Source organism: Gopherus flavomarginatus, chromosome 17, assembly GCF_025201925.1.
Source record: "Gopherus flavomarginatus isolate rGopFla2 chromosome 17, rGopFla2.mat.asm, whole genome shotgun sequence".
Lineage (NCBI taxonomy): Eukaryota > Metazoa > Chordata > Testudines > Testudinidae > Gopherus > Gopherus flavomarginatus.
Genome location: NC_066633.1, coordinates 22,425,866 through 22,439,191, shown reverse-complemented (window position 1 = coordinate 22,439,191; position 13,326 = coordinate 22,425,866). Strand labels below are relative to the sequence as shown.

General features: G+C 44.9%; 1 non-coding gene across 1 annotated transcript; it reads right to left on the bottom strand.

Moving 5' to 3' along the window:
- Positions 1 to 925: 925 nt before the first annotated feature.
- On the bottom strand, positions 926 to 998 carry TRNAT-AGU (transfer RNA threonine (anticodon AGU)). The gene has a single exon. It is a non-coding gene; the product is annotated as a tRNA-Thr (tRNA).
- Between the last annotated feature and the right edge of the window lie 12,328 nt (positions 999 to 13,326).

Genomic DNA, 13,326 nt, shown 5'->3' with positions numbered 1-13,326 from the left:
GAAGTGCAGGATAAACAGGCCAGTAGCCACAATAGTCTGCAGATTAATGGGATTTAGAATGAAACATTGTCGCAAATCTCAGTTTTCCAGTAACTTGGGTTCCAATAACAATGATTTACTCTTGCACATTATGTTAACTTTTGACTGAAACTTCTGCCAATTCCAGTTTCTCTATTTTTACAATATTTTCACACAATCTTGCAAACTCCCTTAGCTCAGTTGTCATGCAGAGACAAGGTAGGAGCACGCTACCTTCAGCACATAGCTCACTGCCATTCTTACAGGAGCTGCCTTTGCTGAGCTAATAGGAAGGGGCTAACCAATGCAGAATCAAACAATAAAGTATCTCTAGCCGCACCCCCCCTCCGTTGGCACAGCTTGAGGCTCCCCACAAAATACATGTACCATTTTTCAAGTAGCTGTACCAATTACTGAGCTCTAGAGATACACTTTGCATATGCCTCTTGATGCAAAGAGAGATTCATTATCTCCGAGGAATTTCTCAGTTTCCTTCACAGAAGAGAATCAGACAGCAAATGCAGGGCGTGGGGGAAGGGAAGGAGGGGGGTGTTTAATAGGTGGGATTCATCATACAGCAAATGCAATGTGGGGAGGGGTTAATAGGGTGCATTCATCATACAGCAAATGCAGTGCCGAGGGAGGAATGGGGGGGCTGTTTGTTAATAAAGTGCTTTCATTATACAGCAAAAGCAATCCAGGAAGGGTTAAGCAGTTGCATTCTAGCCCCAATGACCCATTGCTTGTGTAGCTCAAACCTGCCAGCTCACTGCATTTTTGCACTGCCTGTCAGGTGATGCAGCTACTGAATGTTGCTTAAATTTAACCTACATGAAGTAAAATTAAGTTTCTCTAAAGATGGTGCGACTGAACTGCTGAAATAAAGAAAAAACACCCTTCTTGACCAAGGCCCCAGTGAGATTTGAACTCACGACCCCTGGTTTACTAGACCAGTGCTCTCACCCCTGAGCTATGGAGCCTCTTAGAAAGGTGTGCATTTCCCCTAACAAGAGTGTACAATAATCATTTTTCATCATTACATTCTATGCAGTTGCACAAAACCCAGGTTGACTGAGCTTTTACTGTGTCACAGTTAAGTTTTAAACCACACCATCCTTTACTATACTTTTACCAGTTTGCCGGGCATTGAAGTTAGGCTTACCAGTCTGTAATTGCTGGGATCACCTCTAGAGCCTTTTACAAAAAATTGATGTCACAGTAGCTATTCTCCAGTCATCTGGTACAGAAGCTGATTTAAATCATTGAATCACAGGACTGGAAGGGACCTCAAGAGATCATCTAGTCCAGTCCTCTGCACTCATGACAGAATTAAGTATTATCTAGATCATCCCTGACAGGTGTTTGTCTAACCTGCTCTTAAAAATCTCCAGTGATGGAGATTCCACAACCTCCCTAGGCAATTTATTCCAGTGCTTAACCATCCAACAGTTAGGAAGATTTTCCTAATGTCCAACCTAAGCCGCCATTGCTGCAATTTAAGGCCATTGCTTCTTGTCCTATCCTCAGATGTTCAGAAGAACAATTTTTCTCCCTCCACCTTGTAACAACCTTTTATGTACTTGAAAACTGTTATCATGTCCCCTCTCAATCTTCTCTTTTCCAGACTAAACAAACTCGATTTTTTTCAATGATCCTCATATGTCATGTTTTCTAGACCTTTAATCATTTTTGTTGTTCTTCTCTTGAATTTCTCCTATTTGTCCACATCTTTCCTGAAATGTGGCACCCAGAACTGGACACAATACTCCAGCTGAGGCCTAATCAACGTGGAATAGAGTGGAAGAATTGCTTCTCGTATCCTGCTTACAACACTCCTGCTAATGCATGTTCACTTTTTTTGCAACAGTGTTACACTGTTGACTCATATTTAGCTTTTGGTCCACTAACACCCCCAAATCCCTTTTCACAGTACTCCTTCCTAGACAGTCATTTCCCATTTTGTATGTGCGCAACTGATTGTTCCTTCCTAAACAGAGTACTTTGCATTTGTCCTTAGTGAATCATAGACTATCAGGGTTTGAAAGACCTCAGGAGGTCATCTAGTCCAACCCCCTGCAGGACCAATCCCCAACTAAATCATCCCAGCCAGGGCTTTATCAAGCCTGACCTTAAAAACCTAAGGAAGGAGATCCCATCACCTCCCCAGGTAACTCATTCCAGTGCTTCACCACCCTCCTAGTGAAAAAGTTTTTCCTAATATCCAACCTAAACCTCCTCCACTGCAACTTGAGACCATTACTCCTTGTTCTGTCATCTGGTACCACTGAGAACAGTCTAGATCCATCCTCTTTGGAACCCCCTTTCAAGTAGTTGAAAGCAGCTATCAAATCCCCCCTCAGTCTTCTCTTCTGCAGACTAAATAGTCCCAGTTCCCTCAGCCTCTCCTCATAAGTCATGTGCTCCAGCCCCCTACTCATTTTTGTTGCCCTCCGCTGGACTCTCTCCAATTTTTTCACATCCTTCTTGTAGTGTGGGGCTCAAAACTGGACACAGAACTCCAGATGAGGCCTCACCTATGCCGAATAGAGGGGAATGATCACGTCCCTTGATCTGCTGGCAATGGTCCTACTTATACAGCCCAAAATGCCATTATCCTTCTTGGCAACAAGGGCACAGTGTCGACTCATATCCAGCGTCTCATCCACTGTAACCCTGAGGTCCTTTTCTCCAGATCAGTTTCATCCTATTGACTTCAGACCATTTCTTCAGTTTATCCAGATCATTTTGAATTTTAATCCTGTCCTCCAAAACACTTGAAACCCCTCCCAGCTTGGTATCATCTGCAAACTTTATAAGTGCACTTTCTGTGGCATTGTCTAAATCATTGATAAAGATATTGAACAGAACCGGACCCAGAACTGATCCTGCAGGACCCCACTCATTATGCCCTTCCAGCATGACTGTGAACTACTGACAACTACTCTCTGGAAACAATTTTCCAACCAGTTATGCACCCACCTTATAGTAGTTCCATCTAGGATGCCTTTCCCTAGTTTGTTTATAAGAAGGTCATGCAAGACAGTATCAAAATCTTTCTTCTCCATCTCTAATTTCTATGGGCTAGATTGTGACTTGGATTACATGCATAATTATTTTAACAGGTCTTCCTTCAACTTTACAGCGATGATTGGGATTAACATAGAAGAGCTTGACCAGGTAGAACAGAAAGTCCCCTTGAAGAAATGTCTCCCGTTCGAGGAACACCTTCATGCAGATTTCTGTTTGCCCCTCACCAACCCAGTGGAGAGCAGACATAACTTGCATAGGACCATCCAGTACAGAAAACAAGGCATAGCCTCCTGCGCCTGAGTGATGAAACAAGAGAAGCCAAAGAAGACATTGAGTTCCATAGCTCCTAATAGGAAATATTGTCAAATGTGTCCAGAACATACATCAATCCCAAGAGACAAAAGGTAGCTCAAAATGAACTGCATCAAATCTGTGCTGCATAATTTCATGTCACTTCAATGTAGAAAACAACTGCTCTTGGAAGAAATCAGAATTAAGTAATGTGCATTTTCTTCCTCCCACCATAGAAAAACATGTGTTCCCATCAGGTGGGCAGAACAACATCTCTTGGGCCTTTGTTACCCACACCAGGAGGATGGAGCTGTCTGTAGCACTTGTACAGAAATACATCAAATTACCCAGCATGAATCCAAAGACAGAGACCAGTTTGACAAACATGTGAAGAAGCTAAAAGCCAGTAAAACTGCTTTGTACAAATACTGGAAAAAGAAGCCCTGCGAGAGAACATGGTAACGGCAAACGTCAGTAAAATTACCCTCAAACTATCCCAGACACAAGCATGTAGGAAACGTGGTCAGAGCGTAAGTGAAATGAGCCAGCTGGAAAAGTATATCTGGTCTTTGAGAAACACTGGATTGGAGAAGAAAATAAGGCGAATGACTTGGTACAATTGGTGTTCAGACTCCTGTTCGGCCAGTCACATGATTACAGTGCGTGGGTTTTTGAAATCTCATAGATGAAAGGTAGATGCTTCGTATAGTGGAAAACGAGGCTGTTGTTAATAGGAAAGGGTCATCGGTATAATATGGTGAGGAAAAGCTCTTTTCACTGTTTTCCTGCTTGAATTGTCTTTCTGTAACGTTACCTAGCAACTCTGATGGTCTCAGAGGCTGTTCTTACCTCCTCTTTTCTTCCTAAAACTTGTGACCATGAATGCTGGCGCCACTCCGCTGGCAGAGCTCTTGTGTAGATAAGAGGTCAGCAGCCACCCACGCCTTCAGCCCTGTGTCATCCGACCCTGCTTACAACAAGTCTAGACAACAAGATGGTAAAAAGGCCAGTCGCTGCCAACACTTTAGGGTTCCTACTGTTCCCACCACTGAGGTCTCTATGCTGCGAGACATTTCAGGCAAAAAAGATGGTGTAGGTCCATGTTGCTGTGCACCTTGGGGGTTGATGGGCAAGTACCACAAAAGTATGCTGAGACCAGAGTAGTGAGTGAGTTTCCTGGCTGGACTATTAGTAAGGCTGCATATCTGTCATGGAGGTCATGGAAGACATGTGGAGATGGGTAGGAAGCCTGCCAGCCCTGCCACCCCTCTCCCCCAGCACTAGAGGGGTCCCGGGCCACATGCCCTCACCACCCCCAGCATGAGTGGAGGGTCCCAGGCCACACGCTGCCTCCCGCCTCCCCCAGCACCAGAGGGGCCCTGGGCTGCATCCCACCCCTTTGGCCCCCCTCCCAGCACCAGAGAGGTCCTGGGCTGCACACCGTCACCCGGCTCCCAGCACCAGAGGGGTCCCGGGCTGCACTCCACCACCTGGGCCCCCTTCCATCACCAGAGGGGTCCCAGGCCGCACGCCACCGCCTGTCCCCCCTTCCAGCACCAGAGGGGTCCCAGGCTGCACGCCACCACCTGGCCCCCCTCTCAGCACCAGAGGGGTCCCAGGCTGCGCACTATTGCCATGCCTCCCTCCCAGCACCAGAGGGGTCCCAGGCTGCGCACCACCACCTGGTCCCCCTCCCAGCACCAGAGAGGTCCTGGGTCGCACGCCACCACCTGGCCTCCCTCCTAGCACCAGAGGGGTCCTGGTGCACACGCCACCGCCTGGTCCCACTCCCAGCATCAGAGGGGTCCTGGGCCACGTGCTGCCCCCCACCTCTCCCAGCATCAGACGGTCCCTGGCCGCACGCCACCCCCTGCCTCCCCCAGCACCAGCCAAACCCCCAACACCTGCAGCGCCCCCCAGACCTCACCCCAGAGCACTCATGGCCCCCCATCCCAAGTTTTAATTAGGGACATAGTACAAATCATGGACAGGTCATGGGATGTGAATTTTTGTTTACTGTCCGTGACCTGCCCATGACTTTTACTAAAAATACCTGTGACTAAAACGTAGCCTTAACTATTAGTGCTACATAACTCTAATTACTTAATTTTGCCCCCACCCCCTGCTCTCCCTGTGCTGACAATCGCCATTGGGAGTTATCTGCTGCACTCACTGTCATAGGGATACCATACTGAATGGTGGAGGAATAAGATGGAGTGGCATGGAATAGCTCTGATTCATATGAGGAGATCTGAGGGTTAGTGTGAGGAGCTGTGAGGAGACAGTGATATTAGGAGCTCTGGTCTGAGCCCCCCATGTGTTGTCAACGAAATGAGGTGCATGCATACCTTGAGGTCCCAATATGCATTATTTCAATACAGAAGTGTGTAAGGTGTTTCAGCAGCAGGAAATGGGAGTCTTCTTCCTATGGCTATTAACAGCAGAGAGGTGGGATATGGGAGCAGGATGTGAATTTAGAAATGGGTAGGGGGAAGCATTGGGTTAGGTGGTATTCTGTGTGCAGGTGTGATGAGATTATAAAAAGGGTATGAAGTGGTTGTTAAATTTGACAGGGATTAGGCTCAGTGTTTGAGCATAAGGTTCGCACAGGTGTGCACAGTGTTAATAGGGTGAACAGCCACAGCATAGCAGGTGCACTGGAAAAGAGCCATAGAGAGGCATCTCCCTCCAACCCCAGAGTGTCTATTCCTCTACTGATAATGCTGGGCTATAAATTCCAGGGTTGCACCTTTCATTCACCACCAGAGCACAAGATGTTTGCTAGTGAGATCTGCATCTTTTTCAAATCAGGGGCAACTTGTTGGATTAACTGCTCACACACTGTGGGGAAGAATTCTCAGCTGAAGTGTCTTTTCATAGGCCTATGATGTACCCCTTGGCATCTTATGAAGAAGATGTAGGAATAATCTGTATCCTCACAGCTGATCCGAAAATGGAGGTGGGCTTCCTGTGAGGGAAAGCAAAAATGTGTCCTTTTTGTGGAAATTTGCCTTGCAAATTTTTGACTCTTCAGCAAAAAACATACAAGTAAATACCAAAAGCGTTTAGGTTTTTGGCAACTGAAATCCAAAAATATTTGACTGAGAACCACCAACACCCTCCCACCTCCAAATTGTTGAGATTTTGGTATTTCAACACAAAATCAAAAATATTAAGGAAAACAGACACTTTCAGCAAAAATTTTCATTTGTCAAAAACTCCAGTTTTCAGGTGAATTCATCTTTTGACAGAAAATTTCCACTAGCCCTGCTGGTCATGGCTCCCATGTCCTGGGGTTGCCCAACTGAGGAGAAGCTTTCTGTCCTGCAGTACAATGAGCTCTCCAGAGTAAACGTCTGAGCTAGGAGTCTGCCCAGCTAGAGCCTGGAGCTGAGTTTTATGTTTAATACTTTATATAGAGCTGTATAAATGACAGCTAATGAAGCAGCTACAAAGAAACCAATGCTGGATTTCCTTCATGCAAACTGACCTGGCTCTAATTTAATAGAATTAAAGCTACCAAGAAGCCTGTTCTTGATTTGTGATTTTACTATCAACTGTGATGGAGTTTAGCTAAATTTATGACTGAGGGAACAGCAATGGCTTCTATTCCAGGAAACACTCCATTGCTGTAAAGCACCAATGTTCTCTCCTAGTATTTATATGTGACATGTCTTCAGTTCTGGGATCTCACTAACAAATGACGTGCAAACAGGACATTTAACTAGGCAATTGATATAACGCTACTTGGAGTGGGGTGGGGGGGTTAACTGCTGAAACAGAGCCCAAATCTCCTTTCTATAGTGAGATATGAGTGACATTGTCCAGTGTTCTGCTTTGAACCAAGAGAAGATCAAAACGAAATATGGAACTGCTAGTGCGCTGTAAGAGGGTCCACCCAGATACTGAGGCCAGGTCTACACTACACATTTACTTCAGTCTAACTACATCATGCAGGGGCCTGAAAAATCCACACCCCTGAGCGACATAGTTAGACTGACCGTAATCCCCTATGTAGCCAGCACTGTGTCAGAAGGTGAGCTTCTCCTGCCGACGTAGGCAGCTACCACTTGCAGAGCTGGTTACTAAGCTTTCTCCCATCAGCTTAGAGCATTGTCACCAGAAGCACTACAGTGGCGAAGCTGTATTGGTGCAGTTGCACTGATACAGGTTTGTAGTGTAGACCTACCTGAGTGTGTGGGAAGTTACTGTAAGGTAGATTTACACTCCATCTTGCACCAAATTAAATGTTCACAAGACAAGGCCTTTATTTAGTTTCAACCAATCAGGGCACTTTCCTAACACCATGGTAATAGGCATTTGAGCAGTGGGTCTCAAACTTTTTTACTGGCGACCCCTTTCACATTGCAAGCCTTTGACTGTGACCCCTCCTAATAAATTAAATACTCTTTTTATATATTTAACACCATTATAAATGCTGGAAGCAAGCGGAGTTTGGGGTGGAGATTGACAGCTTGCGAACCCCCATATAATGACCTCACGACCCCCTGAGGGGTCCCTACCCCCAGTTTGAGACCCCCTGCATTTGAGGGTTGTCTCACTTGATTAACTCTTGCATCAGATTTCTAACATCAGTCCTTTCAATTGGTGACAATCCCAGAAGACATAACGATGGTTCCCTCAATCCCCTCTAGCAGTTGGCTGTGAACGTTTTGTCCCAAGATACAATGTTGTCATTGTCTATGCTGGAATTGTCTATTGGCCATAGTGTGTGAAAAACAAAATTATCCAGTTAAAATGCTTCAGGTCTTCATGGGAAACGTGTGATTGAAACTTACTGAGCATTCAGGGTGATTGCTGCAAAGTAGAAAATTTTGTGGCTCACAAATTAGAGGTCATTGACATGCATCACAGACAATTTTAGCAACCCTGAAAAATATTTTCAGAACAAATGTTATATAATGAGAGAAAGTCCCAGGAAATGGTCTGCTGTTATGTAAAGGCCAAGGCAAACCACTGGCTGTGCCTATGGAAAAGAACAAAGTCATTCTGTTTACTTTCCAAAGCTGGAGATGTTCATTATGGAACAATTAGAGACCACTTCATTAAAATAAATACATAAGTCAAAGCATGCTGAACATTTATACAGAGCTGATTTCTGAATGGCTGCATTTTTTAAAACTATTACTTGAAAATAAAATGCAGTCAGTTAGCAATATGACTGGCTGTCACACAGCCTCGGTACTATAATTTATACCTGTAGAAGACCGAAGATATTCTGGAGCATGCATGACCTGATTAATGGAGAGAGAAAACATGCTTTCTGCTCAGCTTTTCTGTTCCTTTGTTAAAGCCCAAGATGATGATGACAGACAGACAGATAGAAAGCATTGCATCATTGCAGCAACTTGAAGGTCAAATTAGAAAAATGAAAGCTGGAAATTATACACATTTTAATGCTAAAGACAATTAACTATTGGAGCAACTTATCAAGGGGAGTGGTGGATGTGATGGGTTCCCCCCGGGGTGCCACCTGGAACTGGAGTACCACTGAGCCCTCTGACTCACCGACTTGGGCTCCCTCTCAGCACTGTGCTGCTGTGAGAAGCTATAGACTGCTCCTGGTCCTACACTTCCACCAGCATTCACACAAGCAGGGATACACCCAGCTGCATGAACCAACAATAGAGAGGCTACAGCCAAAATAAGCCCCAGACCCCCGGCCTAGGACCCCAGAACTGTAATGTCCTGCCCTGATCAAAACCCCAACCAGTATGAATTTATTACCCAGTTCGCCTCTTCCTCAATATGGAGAGGAATATGCACAATGCGCTTGTGTTAAACCAAGCTGAGATTTTCCCCAGACACTTCAGTCAAAGGCACACTGATTTAGTTTAAAACATAACACACGTTTATTAACTACAAAAAGATAGATTTTACGTGATTATAAATGATAGCAAACAGATCAAAGCAGATTACCTAATAAATAAACAAAACCATAAACTAAGCCTAAAATACTAGAAAGATTGGATATGAATTAGCATTTTCTCACCCTTACTGATGATACAAGCAGGCTCGCAGAGCTTCTCTCCAGTGTTGAGTTGTGGGGGAGTGAAGAACAACAGATGACGTCACTCCCGGCCTTATCTAGCTTTTACAAATGGCCAGAACCCTTTGTTCCAAAAACAGCTCCCAGTTCAGTTTGTGGAAAAATACAGGTACCCCAAATGGAGTCTAGAGTCATGTGGGCTGGTCACATGCCCTTGCAAAGTCATAGCCATTCCTCAGTGGCTGGCTGAAGGGTGCAGTGTGGTCTAGTGGATAGAGCAGTGGTGCTCAAGGGCTAACTGGTACTTTAGGTGTTTATGTCCAACATTTAGGCATCAGCGAGAGTCTCAAAAACCTTTACTTGGCTACTACCTAATCTGGGAGGCACCTAAGTTTCTGGCTGCAAAGTCCCACAGGCCGGCATGTAGGTAAATCTCTGATGCTGAGTAGTGCAGTGTCTGGAGTCGTTAGTTAAGATCTGGATGACCCATGTTTGAATTCCTGCTCTGTCTTTTTTTAGAACTCTGATTTGAAGGTGGGTCTCCTGTATCTCACATGAGTGCTCTGACCACCAGGCGGGTGGGTATTCAGGGGGCTTGCTCTTCCTGAGGCTGTTCTACTTTATATGACATAATGAAATATTCATTGGGCCAAAGAAAGAGTGAGACTGATTCTATAGCTTGGTAATTTGGCTCCTCAGCTGGGCTGTGGGAAAATGAGGTTCAGGTTCTTGCTTCACTGGATATTTAATTGTTTATACAAAGTGGAACAGCATCGACAGGAAAGAGTGAGGAAGCTCCACCCCAGGCTATGCTGTAGTGTGATGGTGGCAGCACTCACCTGGACTAGAGGACACCCAGACTCGAGTCCCTGCTTTAAACCAGGGATGTGACAACAAGTCACCTCCACCCCAGGTTTGTGCCCGAACTACTAGCCCGTTGTGGGGTCGGGTCTCTCTCTGGCTCTTCGTGAGAAAAGGCTGAACTGGCATAAGTGCCAACTGCATGAGAGTGTTTACAGCTGTGGATTCATAGACTCTAAGGCCAGAATTGACCATTGTGATAATCTCATCCGGCCTCCTCTCTAACATAGGCCATAGAACTTCCACCCAAATAATTCGTAAAGCAGATCTTTTAGAAACACATCCAATATTGATTTAAAAAATGGTCAGTGATGAAGAATCCACCCCTTCCCTCGGTAATTTGTTCCAGTGGTTAATTACTCTCACTGTTAAAAACATACACCTTATTTCCGGTCTGAATTTGTCTAGCTTCAACTTTCAGCCATTGGATGATGTTATACCTTTGTCTACTACACTGAAAAGCCCGTTGTCAACTATTTGTTTCCTATATAGGTACTTGTATGCTGTAATTAAGTCACTCCTTAGCCTTCTCTCTGTTAAGCTAAATAGATTGAGCTGCTGGAGACACCATAATATGAAGTTGTGGTGGCCATGTCAGTCAGGGCCGGCTTTAGGCCAATTCCACCAATTCCCCCGAATCGGGACCCGCGCCTAAGAGGGCCCCACACCCAGTGAGAATCTCTTCCCTGGCTAGAGGCGCCTTTTAAATTTTTACTCACCTGGCGGCACTTCGGGTCTTCAGCGGCACTTGAATGGCAGGTCCTTCGGTGCCACCGAAGATCTGGAGCAAGTGAAAGACCCACCACCAAAGACTTGGAGCACCGCCTGGTGAGTACAAGCTGCATGTGTTTTTTTACATTTTTTTTTTATAGTCATCCCTGCTGGGGCCCTGTCAAAACTATTCAAATTGGGCCACGCACTTCCTAAAGCCGGCCCTGATGTCAGTCCCAGGATACTAGAGAGACAAGGAGGGTGACGGAATAGCTTTTATTGGACCAGCTTCTGTCGGTGAGAGAGACAAACTTTCTAGCTACACAGAGTTCTTCACAACCTCTGTGTAGCTGAAAAGCTGCAGTCTGACTCCTACTATAATATAAGGCACATTTTCTAATCATTTCATTGTTCTCGTGGCCCTTCTGGAGTTGTGGACACCAGATCTGGACACAGGTAGCACCAGCGCAAAATACACAGGTAAAATAAACCCTCTATTCCTACTTGAGATTTGCCTCTGCAATCCTCCAGGGCTCCTTTTGGCTACAGCATCACACTGGGAACTCATGTTCAGCTGATTATCCACTGCAACAGCCAGTCCCTATTCCCCAGGATAGAACCCCCCATTCTGTAAGTATGGCCGACATTCTTTGTACATTTAGCCGTATTCAAACACATATCGTTTGCTTGTGCTTAATTTACCAAGTGATCCAAATTGCTCTGTATCAATGACCTGTCCTCTTCATTATTTACCACTCCTCCAACTTCTATATCATCTGCAAACTTTATCAGTGATGATTTTATGTGTCTTCCAGGTCATTAAGAAACATGTTAAATAGTGTAAGGTCAAGAACCAGTTCCTGCAGGACCCCACTAGAAACACATGATCTGATGATGATTCCTCGTTCACAATTACATTTTGAGACCTATTGGTTAGCTAGTTTACAACCCTGCAATGTGCCATATTAAGGTTATATTGTTCTGGTTCTTTTTTTTCACAAAAATGTCATGCAGTACCAAGTCATATGCCTGACAGCTGTCTAAGTGTGTAACATCCACACTATTACCTTTATCAACCAACCTTGTAATCTCATTTAAAAAAATCATGTTTGTTTTGCAGGACCTGAACCAATGCTGACTGGTATTAATTATATTACCCTCCTTTAATCCTTCACTGACTGAGTCCCATATCAGCAGCCCCATTATCTTGCCCCAGATGGATGTCAGACTGTCAGGCCTATAATTACTTGGGTCATCCCATTTACCCTTTTAAAAACAATTGGCATGACATTACCTTGCTTCTGGTCTTCTGGAACTTCCCCAGTGTTCCAGGACTTATTGAAAATCCACATTAACAGTCCAGCGAGTTCCTCAGCCAGCTGTTTTAAAAACCTTGGATGCAAGTTATCTGGAGCTATTAATTTCAAAATGTCTGATTTTAGTAGCTGCTGTTTAACATCCTCCCGAGATACTAGTGGGACGGAAAGAGTGTTACCATCATCATATGATATGATGACATCCTCAGTTTTGTTCCCAAATACAGAGCAGAAATATTTATGGAACACTTCTGCCTTGTCCGCAGAATCCTGGCTGGAGCAAGGTGCCTCCCTTTCATTGGCTGCTTAGGTGGCTCCCTGTGCAGATGCTGGCTTTTGAGAAACGCATTCTTAGGTGCCGAACTCTCCCCCTACATGATTTAAGGGAGCCTGGGTGCCTAATTTGGGGTGAATTGCACTAGGTGGCAGTGCAGCTAAAAGTTACATGTTACAATGCTGAGTGTTTTGAGGCCAACTTCCTTTGTGGCACAAGACCTGGATTCCGGTCTTGGTTCTGTTCCTTGCCTAAGGTCAGGCAAGTCACAGTCTTTCTTTGAGCCTGTTTCCCCACATGTAAAATGAGGATAATGATAGTGGCCTCTTTTGTAAAGTGCTTTGAGATCTATTGATGAAATGCACTATAGAAGAGTTAGGTATTGGTCTTATGTGATATTGTTACTAATCTACCTGTTATGCAGGGTCATCCAGGAGGTCTGAGGGCCTGTCAGGGTTCCATCCCCACTCTGAACTCTAGGGTAAAGACATGAGGACCCGCATGAAAGATCCCCTAAGCTTATTTCTACCAGCTTAGGTTAAAAACTCCCCAAGGCACTAATCCTTCCTTGTACCTTGGATTAAGTAACGCTGCCACCACCAAGTGATTTAAACAAACATTTAGGGATGGCCACTTGGAGCCCTACCTTCCCCAAATATCCCCCCAAGCTCCTACACCTCTTTTCCTGGGCAGACTTGAGAACGATCCCCCTTTCCTGGGGAGGCTTGAGAATATATCCTCACCAATTGGTACAGGTGAACACAGACCCAAACCCTTGCATCTTAAAACAATGAAAAATCAATCAGGTTCTTAAA